Raw genomic sequence first — 20,000 nt, 5'->3', positions numbered from 1 at the left:
ATGGGCCAAAGGCCGTTTGACATGAATGAATGGGCCAAAGGCCGTTTGATATGAATGAATGGGCCAAAGGCCGTTTGATATGAATGAATGGGCCAAAGGCCGTTTGACGTGAATGAATGGGCCAAAGGCCGTTTGATATGAATGAATGGGCCAAAGGCCGTTTGACATGAATGAATGGGCCAAAGGCCGTTTGACATGAATGAATGGGCCAAAGGCCGTTTGACATGAATGAATGGGCCGAAGGCCGTTTTGCCATGAATGGAAACCCGGATGGGCCAAAGGCCAGAATGTTTGGAACTACAGTTACTTGACTTGCATTTCGTATAGTTATGTATATATTTTGCTGTTAAACAGAAGTATGAATTGGGCCCAAGGCCGTTTGGAGCATGTTGATCTACATATTGTTATGTAACTGTTATACTTGATATTATTCACTGGGCTATCGCTCACGCTCATTCATGTATTTGTAGGTGAGCCAAGGGAAGTCCAAACCCAGCCCCAGTGAAGTCTGCTAGGAACAACAGGAGTTTTGGGAGAGTCAGCCTTGTGCCTCGCGCATGAGACCATCCTTGCCCTTTTACTATGTACCTATGTTTTGTCTTGTTGGCAAGGGCCCAGTGCATGTCTGTACATAGTCTGTTATAGGTTGACTCGTTTTGGACGATCCTGTCTGTAATGAATTTTGTGAAGCTGTACTTTTGATGTGAGTTATTAGCGTATCTGAGTATGGTTTGTTTGATGTGCATATAAGCACGGCTCTATGGACAAAGTTTTTAATTTTGCTTCCGTTTGGCCCCCATTAACTCTGTTAAAATACGTTTAGAACAGTTTGAGGCCGTAGGTAATCTCATGATTACTGGCCGGTTACGTCCTTAACCCACGGGGGCGGGTTCGGGTCGTGACAGAGTGGTATCAGAGCACGAGTTAATAACTCACACACTTGTCCAAAAGGAGCAATAAGCGTCTAGATAAGATCTAGGATGCATTCATGTGATAAATACGAGTTTGGAAGCATTGATTATATGCTTAAATGTTTTGTTATGAATAATTATATGTGTAAGTTGTGAACTACTTGCATTACGAATTATCTGGAAATATGTGCTCCTTAGTGTATGTGTACTTGTGTACCTTTGGTATGGAATATAATGCAAGTTTAATTAGATGGTGAGAACCAGAGGTGATGAGTTAGAGGAATCCTCTGCTGCCAGACTGGACAGAATGGAAAGACTGATTCAGGAAATGGCAGAAGCTTTGAGACAGCAACAGGAGTGGCAACAACAGTGGCAGCAACCACATCCGCCACCTCCACCTCCACCTCCGGCACCACCTGTGCCAGATAATCAAAATGATGATCGGATAATCGCCCTCACCAAGGAATTCAAGAAAATGAAACCACCACAGTTCCATGGTGGACTAGATCCCTTAAAAGCCGAAGCTTGGGTACTTGGGATTGAAAAACTGTTTGAGGTGTTTCCGTGCTCGGATACACAGAAAGTGCTTCTAGCCACCTTTATGCTAGAAGATGAAGCGAGAAGATGGTGGATGTTGATGAGGGAAAACCACAGAGATATTGATTGGGCGAAATTTTTGGAAATCTTCTATGACAAGTACTTCCCGCAGTGTGTCCGGGACAGGAAAGTGGCAGAGTTCATGGAACTCAAACAAGACAGTATGACTGTAGCTGAGTATGAGGCCAAATTTACTGAGTTGGCCAGGTTTGCACCACACGTAATTGACACTGATTATAAGAAGGCAAGGCATTTTGAAGGTGGGCTCCGAAGTGACATCCTAGAGCGGGTGAATGTCCTGAAATTGGAGACCTACATTGGGGTGCTTGACCGGGCCATCATATCAGAGGCTAATATAGCTAGACAAGCTAAGCCAACAACCGAATGGAGAGGCAACAAAAGACAAGGCTTCTTTTTGAAGAAGAAATTTCTGAAAAAGCAAAACACGGGCTCCTCAACTACCTCAAGTTCTTCCCGAGACACGACTCCCATGTGCAACACTTGTAGCAAAAGGCACCGTGGAGTTTGTTACCGTGCATCGGGAGCCTGTTTTAAGTGTGGGAAACAAGGGCATATAGCCCGAGATTGTAATCAGAATAGTGGGAAGATAGCTGCTAGCTCCACTGCATCGATCCCGAAGCCGGGAAACACTTTGAGATCTGCTACTACTGGGGATACAGTGAGACAAGGGAGAGTCTTTGCACTCGTTCCGGGTGATACACGGAATGCCAATGCCGTTGTCTCAGGTACTATCTCGATATGTAATCAGGATGCTTTTGTGTTAATTGATTCTGGATCAACGCATTCATTTGTGACATATGCATTTGCATCTAGACTGAAAAGACCCCTAGAATTGTTGCCATATTTGTTATGTGTGTCTGCTCCATCGGGGGAATCTGTGTTATGTGACTATATATATCGGTTTTGTGACATGCATATTGAGGATGCTACCCTGTATGTAGATTTGTTGCCCTTAAACTTTAGACACTTTGATGTAATTTTGGGCATGGATTGGTTGACCAAATATTGTGCCACTATAGATTGTGTGACAAAGAGGGTTGTATTTAAACCACCAGAACAGAAAGAAATTGTGTTTGTGGGAAATGGGGTAGTGCCTCCACCATATTTGATATCTGCAATGAAAGCATGTAAATTGATCAGGAAGGGATGCCAGGGTTATTTGTGTTATGTATTGACTGAACAATCCGTGAATGTTGAATTGAATGATATTCCCATCGTTAGAGAATTCCCAGATGTGTTTCCAAATGAATTACCAGGGGAGTTGGTAGACAGGGAGATAGAGTTTACTATTGAAACTGTGCCAGGCACCCAACCTATTTCTAAAACTCCCTACAGGATGGCTACATCCGAAATGAAAGAATTAAAAGAACAGTTGCAAGACCTTCTTGATAAAGGGTTTATCCGGCCCAGTACTTCGCCTTGGGGCGCACCAGTGTTATTTGTAAAGAAAAAGGATGGTACCTTACGCCTATGTATTGATTACCGGGAATTGAACAAGGTAACGATAAAGAATAAATATCCCTTACCCCGTATTGATGACTTATTTGACCAGTTGCAGGGATCACAGGTGTTTTCTAAGATTGATTTGAGATCCGGGTATCATCAGCTGAAGGTTAAGGCAGAAGATGTTGAGAAAACCGCATTCAGAACGAGGTATGGTCATTTTGAGTTTCTTGTTATGCCATTTGGAGTGACTAATGCTCCGGCAGCATTTATGGACTTAATGAATAGAATTTTTAAAACCTACCTTGATGAGTTTGTTGTTGTCTTCATCGATGATATTTTAATATACTCTAAAGATAGACTTGAACACGAACATCATTTGAGGACTGTTTTACAAATACTTCGGGAAAGAAAACTATTTGCTAAGTTAAAGAAATGTGAATTTTGGTTGGATGAGGTTATTTTCTTAGGGCACGTGGTCAACAAGGAAGGAATTTCAGTGGACCCGCAGAAAATAGAAGCAATTGTGAATTGGCCTACACCAACTAATGTGACAGAAGTTCGCAGTTTCATGGGCTTAGCTGGGTACTACAGAAGGTTTGTAAAGGACTTTTCGAAATTAGCTGTGCCTCTTACCCAATTGACACGTAAAGGACAACCATTTGAGTGGAATAGTGAAAGAGAATCAGCCTTTCATGAATTGAAGACAAGATTGACCACTGCACCAATTTTGACACTACCTTCAGGTACGGAAAATTTTGTGATTTTCAGTGACGCATCTTATAAGGGTTTGGGTTGTGTGTTAATGCAGAACGGAAAGGTTATTGCTTACGCCTCCCGACAGTTGAGGCCGCATGAGAAGAATTATCCAACACATGACCTAGAATTGGCCGCAGTTGTTTTTGCTTTGAAAATCTGGCGGCATTATTTGTATGGGGCAAAGTGTGAAGTCTACACAGATCATAAAAGCCTAAAATACTTCTTCACGCAGAAAGAGTTGAATATGCGTCAGAGAAGATGGCTGGAATTGATAAAAGATTACGACCTAGAAATTCAGTATCACCCCGGAAAAGCTAATACAGTGGCTGATGCCTTGAGCAGGAAATCAACAGGGAGTATGGCTTGCTTGCTTACTGAACAAAGGGAGATTTTGCAAGACTTTGAAAAGTCTGAAATTGAAGTGGTAGTGTGCGAACAGGGCGGATTGATAGCCGCTATTACAGCCGAGCCGGCAATTGTTGATGAAATCAAGCAAAAACAGAAAAAGGATGAGTTCCTCAGAAAGGTAATTGATGAATTTGAAGTCAGCCCAAAAGCAGAGTTCAGTATCGAGAATGGAATGTTGAAATTTCGAAACCGAATATGTGTTCCAGTTATTCCGGAGCTAAAGAAGAGGGTCTTAGATGAAGCCCACAGATCCGTATTTGCCATGCATCCGGGTAACAATAAAATGTATCGGGATTTGAAACAAACCTATTGGTGGCCTAAAATGAAGAAAGAGATTGCAGAACATGTGTCCAAGTGCCTTCAGTGTCAGCAAGTTAAGGCTGAACATCAGAAACCAGGCGGTCTACTTCAACCTCTCCCCATTCCTGAGTGGAAGTGGGAACATGTGACCATGGATTTCGTTGTTGGCCTACCTCGGACTTCCCGCGGTATGGATTCTGTTTGGGTTGTAGTTGATAGACTGACTAAATCTGCACATTTTCTGCCTGTCAAAACTACATTTACTGCTTACAGGTTGGCTACTATTTATGTTGATGAAATTGTCCGCTTACATGGAGTTCCAGTATCCATTGTGTCGGATAGAGATCCGAAGTTTGTATCTAGATTGTGGAAGAGTTTGCAGGAAGCTATGGGAACAGAACTAAGGTTCAGCACTGCATTCCACCCACAGACAGATGGGCAGTCAGAACGAACAATACAGACTTTGGAAGATATGCTTCGCATGTGTGCTTTGGATTTTCAGGGGAGTTGGGAAGATTACCTGCCTCTTGCAGAATTTGCCTATAATAATAGCTTCCACTCCAGCATCGGTATGGCACCATACGAGGCTTTGTATGGTAGGAGGTGTAGATCACCTATTTGTTGGACAGAGGTCGGGGACAGAGCTTTGCTCGGGCCTGAAATTGTACAAGACACCTCTGAAAAGATCAAAACTATTCGGCAAAGGCTCAAAACAGCTCAAGACCGACAGAAGAGTTATGCAGATGTCCGGAGAAGACCTCTTGAGTATGAGGTCGGCGACCATGTGTTCATCCGTGTTTCTCCAATGAAAGGCCAAGTCAGGTTTGGGAAAAAGGGCAAGTTGACGCCCCGTTATATTGGGCCGTTTCAAATTTTGGAGAAACTTGGTCCAGTTGCTTATAGAGTTGCTTTGCCACCGGGATTTGAGCAAATCCACAATGTGTTTCACGTGTCAATGTTGAGGGGTTACCTCCGAGACCCGTTGCATGTGATTGATTATCACCGGATTGCTATTGACGAAAATATGGAATATGCTGAATGGCCGGAAAGAATTGTTGACCGACAAGTGAAAGAATTGAGAAACAAATCCATTCCAATGGTGAAAGTGGAATGGAAGGAACACTATGGGACAGATGCTACATGGGAAAAAGAGGAGGAAATGCGTCTAAGCTATCCACATTTGTTTCCCGACGAAGGTAAGTTAAGTTTGGAGGACCAAACTTCCTAAAGGGGGGAAGACTGTGACACCCCTGTTCCGTAGTATGTTAATTAGTCCTTAACATGATGTGATTATGTATTTTGATATGATTTTGTGTTCCACTATGTGAAAATATGTGGTTTGAAATTTTATCTGTTCACCGTAGGAATATCTGTTTGAGTAGTCTGTTTTGGAAATTTAATTGAGGGCCTTATCGGCCACGGAACCCGAAATTGATTACGCCATTGTGGTTGGCATAATTTTTAGGGCCTACGGTGAAATTTAATTGAAATTTGATTCTGGCCAATTTAAACTGATTAAATTGATAAATTAAGTACCCCATTATTTTATATTAAAATATTTATTAGTGGGGCTTGTTTTATATTTGCATTGCACTCCCCTTTAGCTCTCTTAAAACTCAAAATCTGAGTTAGACAATTGAGAGGGAGAGAGAGGCCGGCCATGGAGAGAAAAAGGGAGAGATTTGTGTAATTTGGGCTCAAGACTTGGGAATTTGAAGATCTAGCTCAAGATTTGGCTAGGGCTTGAGTGTTGAAGCTCTTAGGTAAGTGATTTCATGAAATCTTACTTGTAATCTGTAAGTTCAAGGGTTGTTTGTGATCAAGAACATGTAATGAGTTGATTTTTGTTGAGATTGAAGTCTTAGAACTCATGCATGTAAGAAATTACTTTGAATTTGCATGTTTGAGCTTGAAACACATGATTCATGTGGAGTTTTGGGTAAAGCTCATATTGTAGTCACCATTTGTACCATCTAAGTTGAGAATGATGAGCATCTCCCACATGCATGTACAAATCATGGGAGTATAAGTCTTGAATGTTGAATTTGAGCATGTTGATGATGGGTTTGAGACAATTTGGGACATGCATGTAGATAAATCATGTAATTGAGCTTCCTAATGTTGTAATCTGCATTAGTAGCATGTTAGCATGTGTAAATGTGTAATTTGAACCATTGCATGCAAGAAATGTAGATGGAAAACTGATTTGGAGCTCAAGAACACGATCTGGGAAACCCAGATTTTGAGGTCCGCTCGAGCGGAGTAATGGCCGCTCGAGCGGGAAAATCGTGCTCCCAGCATTTTTTTGCAGAGTTGGATGCCCGCTCGAGCGGGACATTTCACGCTCGAGCGTGGATTTTTGTAGACAGACCTTCAGCTCGAGCGCATCTTTTGTGCAACCAGTACCTTGCAGGCCTTAAGAGTCCGCTCGAGCGGAGAATATTACGCTCGAGCGGGGGCCCTGTTTCCTGGAATTTTGTTCATGCATTCTGTGATTCGTTTTCCGTTCTCTTTCACTTGTGAGCACTCCTAGGCATGTGTTAAGCATTGTAAATGAGTTAATGAGATAAGAACAAAGCCTAAAGAGGAATATGTGAATTAAAGAACGGATTGAACTGTTAGTGACCCTTTTGTATTCATGAAATGTGTAGGGTCAAGCTCCAGGGCGCATCCACAAGCCGATCACTGTGAGTAATATCAATATTTGAAAACTTGTCAATGCCCAATTGTTATTCCCCTATAAATATTATGAGTTGTTAATTGGGATTGTGGACAAAAGTCTGACAAGAATAAATGAATGAATGGGCCAAAGGCCGTTTGACGTGAATGAATGGGCCAAAGGCCGTTTGACATGAATGAATGGGCCAAAGGCCGTTTGAGATGAATGAATGGGCCAAAGGCCGTTTGATATGAATGAATGGGCCAAAGGCCGTTTGACGTGAATGAATGGGCCAAAGGCCGTTTGATATGAATGAATGGGCCAAAGGCCGTTTGACATGAATGAATGGGCCAAAGGCCGTTTGACATGAATGAATGGGCCAAAGGCCGTTTGACATGAATGAATGGGCCGAAGGCCGTTTTGCCATGAATGGAAACCCGGATGGGCCAAAGGCCAGAATGTTTGGAACTACAGTTACTTGACTTGCATTTCGTATAGTTATGTATATATTTTGCTGTTAAACAGAAGTATGAATTGGGCCCAAGGCCGTTTGGAGCATGTTGATCTACATATTGTTATGTAACTGTTATACTTGATATTATTCACTGGGCTATCGCTCACGCTCATTCATGTATTTGTAGGTGAGCCAAGGGAAGTCCAAACCCAGCCCCAGTGAAGTCTGCTAGGAACAACAGGAGTTTTGGGAGAGTCAGCCTTGTGCCTCGCGCATGAGACCATCCTTGCCCTTTTACTATGTACCTATGTTTTGTCTTGTTGGCAAGGGCCCAGTGCATGTCTGTACATAGTCTGTTATAGGTTGACTCGTTTTGGACGATCCTGTCTGTAATGAATTTTGTGAAGCTGTACTTTTGATGTGAGTTATTAGCGTATCTGAGTATGGTTTGTTTGATGTGCATATAAGCACGGCTCTATGGACAAAGTTTTTAATTTTGCTTCCGTTTGGCCCCCATTAACTCTGTTAAAATACGTTTAGAACAGTTTGAGGCCGTAGGTAATCTCATGATTACTGGCCGGTTACGTCCTTAACCCACGGGGGCGGGTTCGGGTCGTGACAGAAGCGTAGGCAACTCGAAGGCGAGTCGAAGACAACCTTAAGGCATTTACCCGAGGGACATGGAGGAATGCACCAGTGGAGTTCGCTGCACAGGCAGGGATTCGTCCAACTCGCACAAACCGAACACAACTCACGCGCCACGACGTACACTATGCACCAGCCCCCCAAAACGAATCACCCCCCGAAGGACCAAGAAGCCCGACGAACGCGCGAAAACATTTAGGGAGGCCGAGCAAGCACCGGTTAGCGCGAACGCAAATAACAAGCGCAACAGGCAACTTTCGAGGGACATACTTTTCGCAACAAGCTTCCACTAGGAAAGCACAGGCAACTCGTTCGAACGTCAAAGCCAACCAAATGGCAATTACCCGAGGGACATGCTTTTCGCAAGGCACCTTCCACTAGGGAAGCGCAGACAACCCGAAGGCGAGTCGAAGACAACCTAAAGGCGATCACCCGAGGGACATGGAGGAATGCACCAGTGGAGTTCGCTGCACAGGCAGGGATCCGTCCAACTCGCACAAACCGAACACAACTCACGCGCCACGACGTACACTGTGCACCAGCCCCCCAAAACGAATCACCCCCCGAAGGACTAAGAAGCCCGACGAACGCACGAAAACATTTAGAGAGGCCGAGCAAGCACCGGTTAGCGCGAATGCAAGTAACAAGCGCAACAGGCAACTTTCGAGGGACATACTTTTCGCAACAAGCTTCCACTAGGAAAGCATAGGCAACTCGTTCGAACGTCAAAGCCAACCAAATGGCAATTACCCGAGGGACACGCTTTTCGCAAGGCACCTTCCACTAGGGAAGCGCAGGCAACCCGAAGGCGAGTCGAAGACAACCCGAGGGACATGGAGGAATGCACCAGTGGAGTTCGCTGCACAGGCAGGGATCCGTCCAACTCGCACAAACCGAACACAACTCACGCGCCACGACGTACACTGTGCACCAGCCCCCCAAAACGAATCACCCCCCGAAGGACTAAGAAGCCCGACGAACGCGCGAAAACATTTAGAGAGGCCGAGCAAGCACCGGTTAGCGCGAATGCGAATAACAAACGCAACAGGCAACTTTCGAGGGACATACTTTTCGCAACAAGCTTCCACTAGGAAAGCATAGGCAACTCGTTCGAACGTCAAAGCCAACCAAATGGCAATTACCCGAGGGACACGCTTTTCACAAGGCACCTTCCACTAGGGAAGCGCAAGCAACCCGAAGGCGAGTCGAAGACAACCCGAGGGACATGGAGGAATGCACCAGTGGAGTTCGCTGCACAGGCAGGGATCCGTCCAACTCGCACAAACCGAACACAACTCACGCGCCACGACGTACACTGTGCACCAGCCCCCCAAAACGAATCACCCCCCGAAGGACCAAGAAGCCCGACGAACGCGCGAAAACATTTAGAGAGGCCGAGCAAGCACCGGTTAGCGCGAATGCAAATAACAAACGCAACAGGCAACTTTCGAGGGACATACTTCTCGCAACAAGCTTCCACAAGGAAAGCACAGGCAACTCGTTCGCACGCCAAAGCCAACCAAATGGCAATTTAACCGAGGGACATGCATTTCGCAAGGCAACTTGTACAATTACCCGAGGGACATGGCATGCTTGCCAAGGCCGTGGCTTGGCATGCTTGCCAAGGCCGTGGCATGACATGCTGCTGGCCAAAGCCGGGCATGCCATGCTGCTGGACAAGGCCGTGGCAAGGCATGCTGATGGCCGAGGCCGTGGCAAGGCATGCTGATGGCCGAGGCCGTGGCGTGGCATGCCATGCTGCTGGACGAGGCCGTGGCAAGGCATGCTGCTGGCCAAGGCATTGGCATGGCATGCTGCTGCTGACCAAGGCTTGGGCTTGCCATGCTGCTGGCAAAGGCCGCGGCATGGCATGCTGCCGGCAAAGGCCGCGGCATGGCATGCTGCCGGCCAAGGCCGCGGCATGCCATGTTGCTGGCCAAGGCCGTGGCATGGCATGCTGCTGGCCAAGGCCGCGGCATGACATGCTGGCCAAGGCCGGGGCATGGCAAGCTGCTGGCCAAGGTCGTGGCATGGCAAGCTGCTGGCCAAGGCCGGGGCATAGCACGCTGCTGGCCATGGCCGTGGCATGACAAGCTTGCCAAGGCCGGGGCATGGCGTGCTGCTGGCCAAGGCTTTGGCATGCCATGTTGCTGGCCAAGGCTGTGGCATGGCATGCTGCTGGCCAAGGCCGTGGCATGGCATGCTGCTGGCCAAGGCCGTGGCATGGCATGCTGCTGGCCAAGGCCGTGGCATGGCATGCAGCTGGCCAAGGCCGTGGCATGACATGCTTGCCAAGGCCAAGGCATGGCATGCTGCTGGCCAAGGCTTTGGCATGCCATGTTGCTGGCCAAGGCTGTGGCATGGCATGCTGCTGGCCAAGGCCGTGGCATGGCATGCTGCTGGCCAAGGCCGTGGCATGGCATGCTGCTGGCCAAGGCCGGGGCATGGCATGCTGCTGGCCAAGGCCGTGGCATGGCATGCTACTGGCCAAGGCCGTGGCATGACATGCTTGCCAAGGCCAAGGCATGGCATGCTGCTGGCCAAGGCTTTGGCATGCCATGTTGCTGGCCAAGGCTTTGGCATGCCATGTTGCTGGCCAAGGCTGTGGCATGGCATGCTGGCCTAGGCCAACGTGCCACCGCCACCGCTGCGGGCCGCCACTCGACGCATCCCGTGCTTGGCTATGTAGTTTCGATGCCACAAGCCAATGCCACAAGCCAAGCGATGGCATGTGCCAAGCGCCCGCCTAGGCATAGGCGTGGCCTGTGGCCTGGCCATGCTGGCCAGCCTTAAGGGAGGTGCCCCCCCCTTATAATAGCCTGTTAAGCCCTTTTCAATCTGGCAGGAGGAAACATCAAGCATGTTCGAGGAGTCATAATGGGGTTTTTTTAAAAAGTAATGGTTTTTTGCCAAAACTTTCAACATGAAAGTTGTATGAAATAATTTAATACACCATAAAAAAAATTATAAAAAAATATTTGGCCACCGGAATATTTTATTTTAATTTATTTCAATTTTAATACTTAAAAAATAATAAAAATTACTAAAAATACTCAAAAAATTCTAGAAAAATTCCAACAATTATAAGATGAGGCACTAGTAATTATAGTAATTTTTTTAATTATTTTTTTATTTTTAATTTATTTTATTATAATTTTTATGAGTAAATAAATAATTAAAAAGCCCGACGAACGTGCAAAAACTCTTAGAGAAACCCAGCAAGCATCGGATAGCTCGAATGCAAATAACAAACGCAACAGGCAACTTCCGAGGGACATACTTTTCCCAACAAGCTTCCACTGGGGAAAGCACTAGCAACGGGTTCGCAAGTCAAAGGCAACCAAACGGCTATTACCCGAGGGACAAGCATTTCGCAGGGCAACATATACGTAAGTCAAAGCCAAACCAAATGGCAATTACACGAGGGACAGGATTGCTTGCCAAGGGCGTGGCATGCGATGTTCTAGCCCAAGGCAAAGGCACGCCACGCTGCGGGACAAGGCCGTGGCAAGACATGCGGCTGGCCTTGGCCTTGGCATGGCATGCCGCCGGCTTTGGCTGGGCTGCGTTGGCCTTGCCATGGAATGTTGCTGGCTTCGGATGGGCTGCCTTGGCCTTGGCCTTGGCCGTGGCATGGCATGCTGCTGGCCTTGGCCTTGGCCTTGGCATGGCATGCTGGCGGCTTTGGCTGGGCTGCCTTGGCCGTGGCATGGCATGCTGCTGGCCTAGGCCTTGGCATGGCATGCTGCTGGCTTTGGCTGGCAGCCTTGGTCGTGGCATGGCATGCTGCTGGCCTTGGCCTTGGCATGGCATGCCGCCGGCTTTGGCTGGGCTGCGTTGGCCGTGGCATGGCATGCTGCTGGCCTTGGCCTTGGCATGGCATGCTGCTGGCTTTGGCTGGCCTGCCTTGGCCGTGGCATGGCATGCTGCTGGCCTAGGCCTTGGCATGGCATGCTGCTGGCTTTGGCTGGCCTGCCTTGGCCGTGGCATGGCATGCTGCTGGCATAGGCCATGGCATGGCATGCTGCTGGCTTTGGCTGGCCTGCCTTGGCCGTGGCATGGCATGCTGCTGGCCTTGGCCTTGACATGGCATGCTGCTGGCTTTGGCAGGCCTGCCTTGGCCGTGGCATGGCATGCTGCTGGCCTAGGCCTTGGCATGGCATGCTGCTGGCTTTGGCTGGGCTGCCTTGGCCGTGGCATGGCATGCTGCTGGCCTTGGCCTTGGCATGGCATGCTGCTGGCTTTGGCTGGGCTGCCTTGGCCGTGGCATGGCATGCTGCTGGCCTAGGCCTTGGCATGGCATGCTGCTGGCTTTGGCTGGGCTGCCTTGGCCGTGGCATGGCATGCTGCTGGCCTAGGCCTTGGCATGGCATGCTGCTGGCTTTGGCTGGGCTGCCTTGGCCGTGGCATGGCATGTTGCTGGCCTTGGCCTTGGCATGGCATGCTGCTGGCTTTGGCAGGCCTGCCTTGGCCGTGGCATGGCATGCTGCTGGCCTAGGCCTTGGCATGGCATGCTGCTGGCTTTGGCTGGGCTGCCTTGGCCGTGGCATGGCATGCTGCTGGCCTTGGCCTTGGCATGGCATGGTGCTGGCTTTGGCTGGGCTGCCTTGGCCGTGGCATGGCATGCTGCTGGCCTAGGCCTTGGCATGGCATGCTGCTGGCTTTGGCTGGGCTGCCTTGGCCGTGGCATGGCATGCTGCTGGCCTTGGCCTTGGCATGGCATGCTGCTGGCTTTGGCTGGGCGGCCTTGGCCGTGGCATGGCATGCTGCTGGCCTAGGCCTTGGCATGGCATGCTGCTGGCTTTGGCTGGGCTGCCTTGGCCGTGGCATGGCATGCTGCTGGCCATGGCCTTGGCATGGCATGCTGCTGGCTTTGGCTGGGCTGCCTTGGCCGTGGCATGGCATGCTGCTGGCCTAGGCCTTGGCATGGCATGCTGCTGGCTTTGGCTGGGCTGCCTTGGCCGTGGCATGGCATGCTGCTGGCCTTGGCCTTGGCATGGCATGCTGCTGGCTTTGGCTGGGCTGCCTTGGCCGTGGCATGGCATGCTGCTGGCCTAGGCCTTGGCATGGCATGCTGATGGCTTTGGCTGGGCTGCCTTGGCCGTGGCATGGCATGCTGCTGGCCTTGGCCTTGGCATGGCATGCTGCTGGCTTTGGCAGGCCTGCCTTGGCCGTGGCATGGCATGCTGCTGGCCAAGGCCTTGGCCTGGCATGCTGCTGGCTTTGGCTGGGCTGCCTTGGCCGTGGCATGGCATGCTGCTGGCCTTGGCCTTGGCATGGCATGCTGCTGGCTTTGGCTGGCCTGCCTTGGCCGTGGCATGGCATGCTGCTGGCCTAGGCCTTGGCATGGCGTGCTGCTGGCTTTGCCTGGGCTGCCTTGGCCGTGGCATGGCATGCTGCTGGCCTTGGCCTTGGCATGGCATGCTGCTGGCTTTGGCTGGCCTGCCTTGGCCGTGGCATGGCATTCTGCTGGCCTTGGCCTTGGCATGGCATGCTGCTGGCTTTGGCTGGGCTGCCTTGGCCGTGGCATGACATGCTGCTGGCCTAGGCCTTGGCATGGCATGCTGCTGGCTTTGGCTGGGCTGCCTTGGCCGTGGCATGGCATGCTGCTGGCCTTGGCCTTGGCATGGCATGCTGCTGGCTTTGGCAGGCCTGCCTTGGCCGTGGCATGGCATGCTGCTGGCCTAGGCCTTGGCATGGCATGCTGCTGGCTTTGGCTGGGCTGCCTTGGCCGTGGCATGGCATGCTGCTGGCCTTGGCCTTGGCATGGCATGCTGCTGGCTTTGGCTGGGCTGCCTTGGCCGTGGCATGGCATGCTGCTGGCCTTGGCCTTGGCATGGCATGCTGCTGGCTTTGGCTGGGCTGCCTTGGCCGTGGCATGGCATGCTGCTGGCCTTGGCCTTGGCATGGCAAGCTGCTGGCTTTGGTTGGGCTGCCTTGGCCGTGGCATGGCATGCTGCTGGCCTTGGCTGCGCTGCCTTGGCCGTGGCATGGCATGCTGCTGGCCTTGGCCTTGGCATGGCATGCTGCTGGCTTTGGCTGGGCTGCCTTGGCCGTGGCATGGCATGCTGCTGGCCTTGGCCTTGGCATGGCATGCTGCTGGCTTTGGCTGGGCTGCCTTGGCCGTGGCATGGCATGCTGCTGGCCTTGGCCTTGGCATGGCATGCTGCTGGCTTTGGCTGGGCTGCCTTGGCCGTGGCATGGCATGCTGCTGGCCTTGGCCTTGGCATGGCATGCTGCTGGCTTTGGCAGGCCTGCCTTGGCCGTGGCATGGCATGCTGCTGGCCTAGGCCTTGGCATGGCATGCTGCTGGCTTTGGCTGGGCTGCCTTGGCCGTGGCATGGCATGCTGCTGGCCTTGGCCTTGGCATGGCATGCTGCAGGCTTTGGCTGGCCTGCCTTGGCCGTGGCATGGCATGCTGCTGGCCTAGGCCTTGGCATGGCATGCTGCTGGCTTTGGCTGGGCTGCCTTGGCCGTGGCATGGCATGCTGCTGGCCTAGGCCTTGGCATGGCATGCTGCTGGCTTTGGCTGGGCTGCCTTGGCCGTGGCATGGCATGCTGCTGGCCTTGGCCTTGGCATGGCATGCTTCTGGCTTTGGCAGGCCTGCCTTGGCCGTGGCAAGGCATGCTGCTGGCCTAGGCCTTGGCATGGCATGCTGCTGGCTTTGGCTGGGCTGCCTTGGCCGTGGCATGGCATGCTGCTGGCCTTGGCCTTGGCATGGCATGCTGCTGGCTTTGGCTGGGCTGCCTTGGCCGTGGCATGGCATGCTGCTGGCCTTGGCCTTGGCATGGCATGCTGCTGGCTTTGGCTGGGCTGCCTTGGCCGTGGCATGGCATGCTGCTGGCCTTGGCCTTGGCATGGCAAGCTGCTGGCTTTGGCTGGGCTGCCTTGGCCGTGGCAGGGCATGCTGCTGGCCTTGGCTGGGCTGCCTTGGCCGTGGCATGGCATGCTGCTGGCCTTGGCCTTGGCATGGCATGCTGCTGGCTTTGGCTGGGCTGCCTTGGCCGTGGCATGGCATGCTGCTGGCCTTGGCCTTGGCATGGCAAGCTGCTGGCTTTGGCTGGGCTGCCTTGGCCGTGGCATGGCATGCTGCTGGCCTTGGCCTTGGCATGGCATGCTGCTGGCTTTGGCTGGCCTGCCTTGGCCGTGGCATGGCATGCTGCTGGCCTAGGCCTTGGCATGGCATGCTGCTGGCTTTGGCTGGGCTGCCTTGGCCGTGGCATGGCATGCTGCTGGCCTAGGCCTTGGCATGGCATGCTGCTGGCTTTGGCTGGGCTGCCTTGGCCGTGGCATGGCATGCTGCTGGCCTTGGCCTTGGCATGGCATGCTGCTGGCTTTGGCAGGCCTGCCTTGGCCGTGGCATGGCATGCTGCTGGCCTAGGCCTTGGCATGGCATGCTGCTGGCTTTGGCTGGGCTGCCTTGGCCGTGGCATGGCATGCTGCTGGCCTAGGCCTTGGCATGGCATGCTGCTGGCTTTGGCTGGGCTGCCTTGGCCGTGGCATGGCATGCTGCTGGCCTTGGCCTTGGCATGGCATGCTGCTGGCTTTGGCAGGCCTGCCTTGGCCGTGGCAAGGCATGCTGCTGGCCTAGGCCTTGGCATGGCATGCTGCTGGCTTTGGCTGGGCTGCCTTGGCCGTGGCATGGCATGCTGCTGGCCTTGGCCTTGGCATGGCATGCTGCTGGCTTTGGCTGGGCTGCCTTGGCCGTGGCATGGCATGCTGCTGGCCTTGGCCTTGGCATGGCATGCTGCTGGCTTTGGCTGGGCTGCCTTGGCCGTGGCATGGCATGCTGCTGGACTTGGCCTTGGCATGGCAAGCTGCTGGCTTTGGCTGGGCTGCCTTGGCCGTGGCATGGCATGCTGCTGGCCTTGGCCTTGGCATGGCATGCTGCTGGCTTTGGCAGGCCTGCCTTGGCCGTGGCAAGGCATGCTGCTGGCCTAGGCCTTGGCATGGCATGCTGCTGGCTTTGGCTGGGCTGCCTTGGCCGTGGCATGGCATGCTGCTGGCCTTGGCCTTGGCATGGCATGCTGCTGGCTTTGGCTGGGCTGCCTTGGCCGTGGCATGGCATGCTGCTGGCCTTGGCCTTGGCATGGCATGCTGCTGGCTTTGGCTGGGCTGCCTTGGCCGTGGCATGGCATGCTGCTGGCCTTGGCCTTGGCATGGCAAGCTGCTGGCTTTGGCTGGGCTGCCTTGGCCGTGGCAGGGCATGCTGCTGGCCTTGGCTGGGCTGCCTTGGCCGTGGCATGGCATGCTGCTGGCCTTGGCCTTGGCATGGCATGCTGCTGGCTTTGGCTGGGCTGCCTTGGCCGTGGCATGGCATGCTGCTGGCCTTGGCCTTGGCATGGCATGCTGCTGGCTTTGGCTGGGCTGCCTTGGCCGTGGCATGGCATGCTGCTGGCCTAGGCCTTGGCATGGCATGCTGCTGGCTTTGGCTGGGCTGCCTTGGCCGTGGCATGGCATGCTGCTGGCCTTGGCCTTGGCATGGCATGCTGCTGGCTTTGGCAGGCCTGCCTTGGCCGTGGCAAGGCATGCTGCTGGCCTTGGCCTTGGCATGGCATGCTGCTGGCTTTGGCTGGGCTGCCTTGGCCGTGGCATGGCATGCTGCTGGCCTTGGCCTTGGCATGGCATGCTGCTGGCTTTGGCTGGGCTGCCTTGGCCGTGGCATGGCATGCTGCTGGCCTTGGCCTTGGCATGGCATGCTGCTGGCTTTGGCTGGGCTGCCTTGGCCGTGGCATGGCATGCTGCTGGACTTGGCCTTGGCATGGCAAGCTGCTGGCTTTGGCTGGGCTGACTTGGCCGTGGCATGGCAAGCTGCTGGCTTTCGCACAGGCCACGCTGCCCACGCCGCGGGCATGCCAGGCCAGGCTGCCCTGGCCGGCTGCATGCCAGGCCGCCCAGGCCGTGCGCATGCCATGCCGTGCTGCCCAGGCCAGCTGCATGCCAGGCCGCCCAGGCCGTGCGCATGCCATGCCGTGCTGCCCACGCCGCGGGCATGCCAGGCCGGCTGCATGCCAGGCCGCCCAGGCCGTGCGCATGCCATGCCGTGCTGCCCACGCCGCGGGCATGCCAGGCCGGCTGCATGCCAGGCCGCCCAGGCCGTGCGCATGCTATGCCGTGCTGCCCATGCCGCGCGCATGCCAGGCCGCCCACGCCCGCGCGGATGCCACGCCATGCTGCCCAAGGCCGCGCCCAGGCCGCGCAAGGCCGCGCCCAGGCCGCGCCCAGGCCGCGCAAGGCCGCCCAAGGCCGCGGTCCAGGCCGCCCAAGGCCGCGGCCGAGCCGCCCCAGGCCGCAGCCCAGGCCGCGGTCGAGCCGCAGTGCATGTAACCCAAGGCCGCAGCCCAGGCCGCGCCCAACATGGGGCGTACCTGCCACTGCCTTGCCCTGGGCAAGGGAGGTGCCCCCCCCTTATAATAGCCTGTTAAGCCCTTTTCAGTCTGGCAGGAGGAAACATCAAGCATGTTCGAGGAGTCATAATGGGGTTTTTTTAAAAAGTAATGGTTTTTTGCCAAAACTTTCAACATGAAAGTTGTAGGAAATAATTTAATACACCATAAAAAAAATTAAAAAAAATATTTTTTTACCGAAAATATTTTATTTTAATTTATTTCGATATTAATACTTAAAAAATAATAAAAATTAATAAAAATGGTCAAAAAATTATGGAAAAATTCCCATAATTAAAGGATGATTCACTAGTAATTATAGAAATTATTAAATTATTTTTTTCATTTTTTTAATTTTATTTTGATTTTTTTATGCCAAATAAGGGCTTTAAAAATTCGAAAAGCTCCAGAAAAATTGCAAAAAAATAGGGAATGACATTTAAAATTGATTGTAGTGCATTTTTAATTGTGTTGCACGGTTTGGGTAAGATTATAAAAGAATCATGTTCAAAAAGATCGATCGAGGCGGTGGCATGCCATGGCCTTGGCCTTGGCCATGCCTTGCACAGGGACTTGGCCTTGCCCACTGCCTTGGCCTTGGCCTTGGCCTTGGCTTTGGCCTTGGCCTTGGCCTTGGCATGGCATGGCATGCTCGCCGAGGCCGTGGCATGCCTTGCTGCTAGCCAAGGCCGTGGCGTGGCATGCTCGCCCAGCCCGTGGCATGCCATGCTCGCCCAGCCCGTGGCACGCCATGTTGGCCCAAGGCATTGGCATGGCATGCCGGCCAAGGCATGCTGGCCAACGTTGCACAAGGCGGTGCCATGGCATGGCATGCTGACCAAGACCGTGCCATGGCATGCTGGGCGAGGCCGGGGCATGGCATGCTGGCCGAGGCCGTGGCTTGCCATGCCGCCACGGCCGTGGCATGCCGGGCAACGGACCGGCATGGCCCAGCCCGTGGCACGCCATGTTGGCCCAAGGCATTGGCATGGCATGCCGGCCAAGGCATGCTGGCCAACGCTGCGGCACGGCGAGCTGGACAAGGCGGTGCCATGGCATGGCATGCTGACCGAGGCCGTGGCATGGCATGTTGGGCGACGCCGTAGCAAGGCATGCGGGCCGAGGCCGTGGCATGGCATGTTTGCAACGCCGTGGCAAGACATGCGGGCCGTGGCATGGCATGGCATGCGGGCCGAGGCCGTGGCACGACATGTTGGCCAAGGCTAAGGCATGGCACGCCGGGCAACGCGGTGGCATGGCATGCCGGGCAACGCGGTGGCAAGGCATGCGGGCCGGGGCCGTGGCATGGCATGTTGGGCGACGCCGTAGCAAGGCATGCGGTCCGAGGCCGTGGCATGTCATGCGGGCCGAGGCCGTGGCATGGCATGCGGGCCGAGGCCGTGGCATGGCATGTTGGGCGACGCCGTAGCAAGGCATGCGGGCCGAGGCCGTGGCATGTCATGCGAGCCGAGGCCGTGGCATGGCATGCGGGCCGAGGCCGTGGCATGGCAAGTTGGGCGACGTCGTGGCAAGGCATGCGGGCCGAGGCCGTGGCATGTCATGCGGGCCGAGGCCGTGGCTTGGCATGCGGGCCGAGGCCGTGGCATGGAATGTTGGGCGACGCCGTAGCAAGGCATGCGGGCCGAGGCCGTGGCATGTCATGCGGGCCGAGGCCGTGTCATGGCAAGTTTGGCCCAGGCCGTGGCTCGACATGTTGGCCAAGGCTAAGGCATGGCACGCCGGTCAACGCGGTGGCATGGCATGCTGGGCAACGCGGTGGCAAGGCATGCGGGCCGAGGCCGTGGCATGGCATGTTGGGCAACGCCGTAGCAAGGCATGCGGGCCGAGGCCGTGGCATGGCATGCGGGCCGTGGCCGTGGCCGTGGCATGGCATGTTGGGCGACGCCGTTGCAAGCCATGCGGGCCGAGGCCGTGGCATGGCATGTTGGGCGACGCCGTGGCATGGCATGCGGGCCGAGGCCGTGGCAAGGCATGTTTGGCAACGCCTTGGCAAGACATGCGGGCCGTGGCATGGCATGGCATGCGGGCCGAGGCCGTGGCATGGCATGTTGGGCAACGCCGTGGCAAGGCATGCGGGCCGAGGCCGTGGCATGGCATGTTGGGCAACGCCGTAGCAAGGCATGCGGGCCGAGGCCGTGGCATGGCATGCGGGCCGTGGCCGTGGCATGGCATGTTGGGCGACGCCGTGGCATGGCATGCGGGCCGAGGCCGTGGCATGGCATGTTTGGCAACGCCGTGGCAACACATGCGGGCCGTGGCATGTCATGGCATGCGGGCCGAGGACGTGGCATGGCATGTTGGGCAACGCCGTGGCAGGGCATGCGGGCCGAGGCCGTGGCATGGCATGCGGGCCGAGGCCGTGGCATGTCATGCGGGCCGAGGCCGTGGCATGGCA

Source organism: Camellia sinensis, unplaced genomic scaffold, assembly GCF_055761805.1.
Source record: "Camellia sinensis isolate YWXY unplaced genomic scaffold, ASM5576180v1 Unanchor6, whole genome shotgun sequence".
Lineage (NCBI taxonomy): Eukaryota > Viridiplantae > Streptophyta > Magnoliopsida > Ericales > Theaceae > Camellia > Camellia sinensis.
The sequence above is the reverse complement of the archived record's forward strand: the minus strand, read 5'-3'. Positions refer to the sequence as shown.